Below are 6,653 nucleotides of genomic sequence, written 5' to 3'. Positions count from 1 at the left end.
CAAGATTATACATAGCTAGGAAGCCAAGAATCAAAGATCTAAACCCAAGACTTTTTTTCCCCCAAAGTCTGTGTTACAATCAGATTTAACTCTAAACAATTTGTGAACTATTAAATTCACCATATGGAAGAGTATACTCTTGCCAACCTAGAGTCTATAAATTAAAAGATAAGGGACTGTAGGATATGCATTAATATATTAATTGTGGTTTTAATTTGCATTTCCTTAAGTGCAATGAGTTTGAGTACCTTTTCAATATTTGTTCACCATTTGTATTTCCCTTCCTGTGAATGGCCAATCCAAACATTTTGCTCATTTAAAAACTTAGTTTCTTCTCAAGAAACAAGAAAGGTCTCAAATACACAACCTAACTTTACACCTAAAGGAGCTAGAGAAAGAACAGCAAATAAAGCCTAAACCCAGCAGGAGAAGAGAAATACTGAAGATTAGAGCAGAAATCAATGAAATAGAAACCAAAAGAACAGTAGAAGAGATCAACAAAATTAGGAGCTGGTTCTTTGAAAGAATTAATAAGATCAATAAACCCCTGGCCAGACTTATCAAAAAGAAAAGAGAAAGGACCCAAATAAATAAAATCATGAATGAAAGAGGAGAGATCACAACCAACACCAAAGAAATACAAACAATTATAAGAACATATTATGGGCAACTATATGCCAACAAATTAGATAATCTGGAAGAAATGGATGCATTCCTAGAGACATATGAACCAGCAAAACTGAACCAGGAAGAAACAGAACACCTGAACAGACCCATAGCCAGCAAGGAAATTGAAGTAGTAATTAAAAATCTCCCAACAAACAAGAGTCCAGGGCCAGATGGCTTCCCAGGGGAATTCTACCAAACATTTAAAGAAGAATTAATACCATTCTTCTGAAGTGGTTTCAAAAAAAAGGAAAGAAAGAAAGAAATGGAAGGAAAACTTCCAAACTCTTTCTATGAGGCCAGCATTACCTTGATAGATCCCAAAACCAAAGACCCCACCAAAAAGGAGACTTACAGACTAATATCCCTGATGAACATGGATGCAAAAATTCTCACCAAGATACTAGCCAATAGGATCCAACAGTACATTAAAAGGATTATTCACCACAACCAAGTGGGATTTATCCCTGGGCTGCAAGGGTGGTTCAACATCTGCAAATCAATCAATGTGATACACTACATTAATAAAAGAAAGGACAAGAACCATATGATCCTCTCAATAGATGCAGAAAAAACATTTGACAAAGTACAGCATCTTTTCTTGATTAAAAATCTTCAAAGTGTAGGGATAGAGGGAACATACCTCAATATTATAAAAGCCATATATGAAAAGCCCACAGCAAATATCATTCTCAATGGCAAAAAAACTGAGAGCTTTTCCCCTAAGGTCAGGAACATGACACGGATGCCTATTATCATCACTGTTGTTCAACATAGTACTAGAAGTCCTAGCCTCAGCAATCAGACAACAAAAAGAAAGAAAAGAAATCCAAATCGAGAAAGAAGTCAAACTCTCACTCTTCGCAGATGACAAACTCTCACTCTTCCACTCTATGTGGAAAACCCAAAAGATTCCACCCCAAAATTGCTAGAACTCATACAGGAATTCAGCGAAGTGGCAGGTTATAAAATCAATGCACAGAAATAAATTGGATTTCTATGCACTAACAATGAGAAAGAAGAAAGAGAAATTAAGGAGTAAGGCCCATTTACAATTGCACCCCAAAACCATAAGATACCTAGGAATAAACCAAACCTAAGAGGCAAAGGATCTGTACTCAGAAAACTATAGAACACTCATGAAAGAAATTGAGGAAGACACAAAGAAGTGGAAAAACATTCCATGCTCATGGATTGAAGAACAAATATCACTAAATGTAGGTAACGTAGGCTACCTAGAGCAATCTACACCTTCAGTGCAATCCCTATCAAAATACCATCCACTCTTTTCACAGAGCTGGACAAATAATCCTAAAATTAGTATGAAACTAGAAAAGACCCCAAATAGCCAAAGGAATGTTGAAAAAGAAAACCAAAGCTGGTGGCATCAAAATTCCAGACTTCAAGCTTTATTACAAAGCTGTAATCATCAAGACAGTATGGTACAGGCACAAAAACAGACAGAAACACAGAAATGGACCCTCAATTCTATGGTCAACTAATCTTTGACAAAGCAAGAAAGAATATCCAATGGAAAAAGACAGTCTCTTCAAGAAGTAATGTTGGGGAAATTGGACAGCCACATGCAAAAGACTGAAGTTGGACTGTTTCTTTACAGCATACACAAAAATAGACTCAAAATGGAGGACAGACCTAAATGTGGGAGACAGGAATCCATCAGAATCCTAGAGGAGAACACAGGCAGCAACCTCTGTGACCTCGGCCACAGCAATTTCTTGCTAGACACATAGCCAAAGGCAAGGGAAACAAAGGCAAAAAATGAAATTTTGGGACTTCATCAATATAAAAAGCTTTTGCACAGCAAAGAAACAGTCAACAAAGCCAAAAGACAACCAACAGAATGGGAGAAGAATATTTGCAAATGTCTTATCAGATAAAGGGCTAGTATCCAAAACCTATAAAGAACTTACCAAACTCAACACCCAAAGAACAACTACTCCAATCAAGAAATGGGCAGAAGACATGAACATTTCTCCAAAGAAGACATACAAATGGCAAACAGACACATGAAAAAGTGCTGAACATCGCTTGGCATCAGGGAAATACAAATCAAAACCACAATGAGATACCACCTCACACCAGTCAGAAGGGCTAAAATTGACAAGTCAGGAAACGACAGATGTTGGCGAGGATGCGGAGAAAGGGTAACCCTCCTACATTGTTCGTGGGAATGCAAGCTGGTGCAGCCACTCTGGAAAGAAGTATGGAGGTTCCTCAAAAAGTTGAAAATAGAGCTACCCTACAACCCAGCAATTGCACTAGTAGGTATTTACCCCAAAGATACAAATGTAGTGATTTGAAGGGGCACCTGCACCCCAATGTTCATAGCAGTAATGTCCACAATAGCTAAACTATGGGAAGAGTCCAGATGAATGGATTGACAAATGAATGTGTAAAGAAGATGTGGTGTGTATACACACACACACACACACACACACACACACACACACACACACACACACACACACACAATGGAATACTAAGCCATCAAAAAATGAAATCTTGCCATTTGCAATGAAATGGAACTAGAGGTTATTATACAAGCAAAATAAGGCAATCATAGACATTATCATATGATCTCACTGATAATGTGGAATTTAAGAAACAAAACAAGATCACAGGGGAAGAGAGGGAAAAATAGACAAAATCAGAGAGGGAAACAAACCATAAGAGACTCTTAATCCTTGGAAACAGACTGAGGGTTGCTGGAGGAGAGAGGGGTAGTGGAATGGGGTAACTGGATGATACACTGTATGTTAATTGAATTTAAATAAAAAAAATTTTTAAATTTTTATTTATTTGACAGAGAGAGAGATAGCAAGAGCAGGAACACAAGCAGGGGGAGTGGGAGAGGGAGAAGAAGGCTTCCCGTGGAGCAGGGAGCCCAATGTGGGGCTTGATCCCAGGACCCTGGGATCATGACCTGAGCCAAAGGCAGACACTTAACGACTGAGCCACCCAGGCGCCCCAAAAAATAAATCTTATAAATAAAATTTATAAAATAAATCTTATAAAAAAGTTAAAAAAACTTAGTTTCTATTACTTTTTTTTTTTTTGCATCTTGGTGATCACATTTATTGAAAGGGTTAGAAAAAAATTAAAATGCCCTTTAGCTTAAGAATTTTTTAGTTATCTGCAAATCAACTCGTTTCAGGAGTGGAAGAATCCTTGGTCATTTCTTAATACCAAAATTTACGCAGGTTTCTCTTTTGAATGTCTTCTACATTTAAAGAGGCAATCATACAAAAGCTCCTATATTCCATACATGATAAATTCTTTGTTTCAGCCAACTCTTAAAGGAGGGGCAACTAGTACAACACCATCTCCCCGGACAAAAAGCATTGGAATATTCCATTTTGTTGATTTATATATCTCTTCGTATGTTTCCTCATCAATTTCTATAGTAGTCACAGTTTCTTCCACATCTCCCAATATCATATTTAAATGCTGATCATAAGCATGTAATCTGCCTCGAAGCTCTCTGTCATTTCTCATTTTCACATAAATTCGCTCATCCAGGCTGAGCCTGATGAGATCCAGGGGGTCTTCCACAGTGTTGGTAGTTTGTTGCTGGTCTACGTCGTCCGCCATGTTTCAAACCGGGAGTTTCTATTACTTTTTTATTAGAATTCTATATATATTCCAAATAAGCATGTTTTATTAAAAATATATGTTGCAAATATATTTTCCCATTCCAGGGAGTCTTTTTGCTCTGTCTGAGGTGCTTCGGAGGAATAGGCTTTTTAAATTTTAATGTAGTTAAAGTTACCAGTTTTTTCCCTTATGGCTAGTGCTTTGTTTCTTTTTTAAGAAATCACTGTGGGAAAGTCTAAACTGGCTCATGCAGACAGACCATATTTAACAGTTTTTTATGTTGATAGTCCAGCTAAAGTTCCAAGCCAACAGCCCGCATCCAGCACTAGCCATGTAACTGAAGATGTCTCCAGATTATTTCAGCCCTCAGCCATTGAGTCATTCCCAACCTTTGAGCTTTCCAGCCAAAGCCCCAGACATGATAGAGCAGAGACTAGTTATCTCTTCTATGCTCTGCCCACATCCCTGGTCCATAATCTGTGAGTACAATAAAATAGTTGTTTTATGCCACTAAGTTTTACTGTTTTCTTTATGCATAGCATAATTGTATTTTGTTAAGAAAATATACTTGCATCATTGAATAAATTAAGAAAAATGGGGGAAATGCACACTGAGTTGTCATGGTTGTTTCTGGATCACGCATATTTACAAATAATGACACAAAGTTGGCTAAAAGGAAGAGAAGTGTTACTCAAATTTAAAGATACCTGATGATCTTTCCAAATATTTATTTTTTATTTTATTTATTTATTTATTTTGTTAAAGATTTTATTTATTTATTTGAGAGAGAGAGAATGGGAGATAGCTTGAGAGGGAAGAGGGTCAGAGGGAGAAGCAGACTCCCCGCCGAGCAGGGAGCCCAATGTGGGACTCGATCCCGGGACTCCAGGATCACGACCCAAGCCGAAGGCAGTCGCTTAACCAACTGAGCCACCCAGGCGCCCTATTTAATTTATTTAAACAACGAACAACCACAACAGTTCATCCATTTCTCCCACTCCCAACCCCTGTCTCTGGCAACCACCAATCCATCCTCTGTATCTATGAGCTTGGTTTTTATTTTTTTAAGATTTTATTTATTTGACAGAGACACAGCAAGAGAGGGAACACAAGCAGGGGGAGTGGGAGAGGGAGAAGCAGGCTTCCTGCCGAACAGGGAGCCCGATGCGGGGCTCGATCCCAGGACCCTGGGATCATGACCTGAGCCGAAGGCAGACGCTTAATGACTGAGCCACCCAGTCGCCCCTATGAGCTTGGTTTTTATTTATTTAAAAAAAACAGATTTAGATTCCACATATAAGAGAGATCCTGCAGTGTTTCTCTTTCTCTTATTTCACTGAGCATAATGCCTTTGAGGGGCACCACTAAGTTTTAAGATTGTTGTATAGGAATTATAGAATAAAAAGACCAGAGGAACCTTTTAGAAGAATGTGATAGGTGCAAGTTAATAGTTTTTAGTCTCTGGAGATAGTAAGAGAATCAGACAAACCATGTGCAGTCATCCTGATGACGTTGGAATAGGGTAGTATGGCAGACTGCAAGTTGTTCTCCCCAAATCCATTTTCATAGTATTAGCTAGGCATATGGATTCCTAGCGTGAAATAGTATTTCCCAGTATCCTTTCCAGCTGGATGTAGGTGTTGACTAAGGTCTTGCTCATGGAATATGAGAAGTGAGAGCAACTTCTATATTATCTAAAAGGAACTGGCCCTTCATTTCCACTTTCTCTTCCTTCCTATAAGCTAGTTAATAAGGACAACATCCTGGGGTTTGGAAGAGGAGAAGGGGAGAGCTAGGGTCCTTGAGTCTTTATGGAATGAAGTTGCCCTATTACCTGGACAGTTTTCCTACCTTAAGACTGTTAGAATGCTTAAAATTCCTGTCTTATTTAATCCATTGCTTTTTATATCTGTATTACATTAGTCTACTCCCACCCCCACCCCACCTCTTAACTTAAACAGGTAGTTAAGAATAGGAGTGGAGAGACAGAAAGAAAATAGGATTCCCAGGAGCACAGCCTAGGAAGCTGGCAAGATTGGAAATTATCAAAACATCCCTTTAAAGCAAAATCTGTAAAGGGGGATTGGGAATCTAAAAGGGAAAGGAAGTTGCTGTCTTTAATCATATGCTGACTCAGCTGGTCAGTTACTGGTCACTCAGGTCTCCGGATTTATAATCACTTCTATAACCTCTATTGTTTTTTAATAACTATTACAGCTGACTGATGAGAAATAAAATTTATAATGCATAAAATATTACACAAAATGTCCTAATTTGGCTTTTAGAATTTCTTGCCTTTTTTCCATATCCTAGTCAAGTGGAATAATTGCACCTCTCTCTTTCTCTTTAATGATAAACTATACATAAGGTAA

At 38.1% G+C, this 6,653-nt stretch overlaps 1 pseudogene; it reads right to left on the bottom strand.

Moving 5' to 3' along the window:
- Positions 1–3,889: 3,889 nt before the first annotated feature.
- Positions 3,890–4,278, bottom strand: LOC114215956 (U6 snRNA-associated Sm-like protein LSm3 pseudogene; annotated as a pseudogene).
- Positions 4,279–6,653: the final 2,375 nt, after the last annotated feature.

The sequence above is a fragment of the Eumetopias jubatus genome, unplaced genomic scaffold (genome assembly GCF_037043125.1).
Source record: "Eumetopias jubatus isolate StellerSeaLion01/CBP00866 unplaced genomic scaffold, mEumJub1_p1.0 scaffold_3, whole genome shotgun sequence".
Lineage (NCBI taxonomy): Eukaryota > Metazoa > Chordata > Mammalia > Carnivora > Otariidae > Eumetopias > Eumetopias jubatus.
Note: the sequence above shows the minus strand (reverse complement) of the source record. Positions and strands in the feature narration are given on the sequence as shown.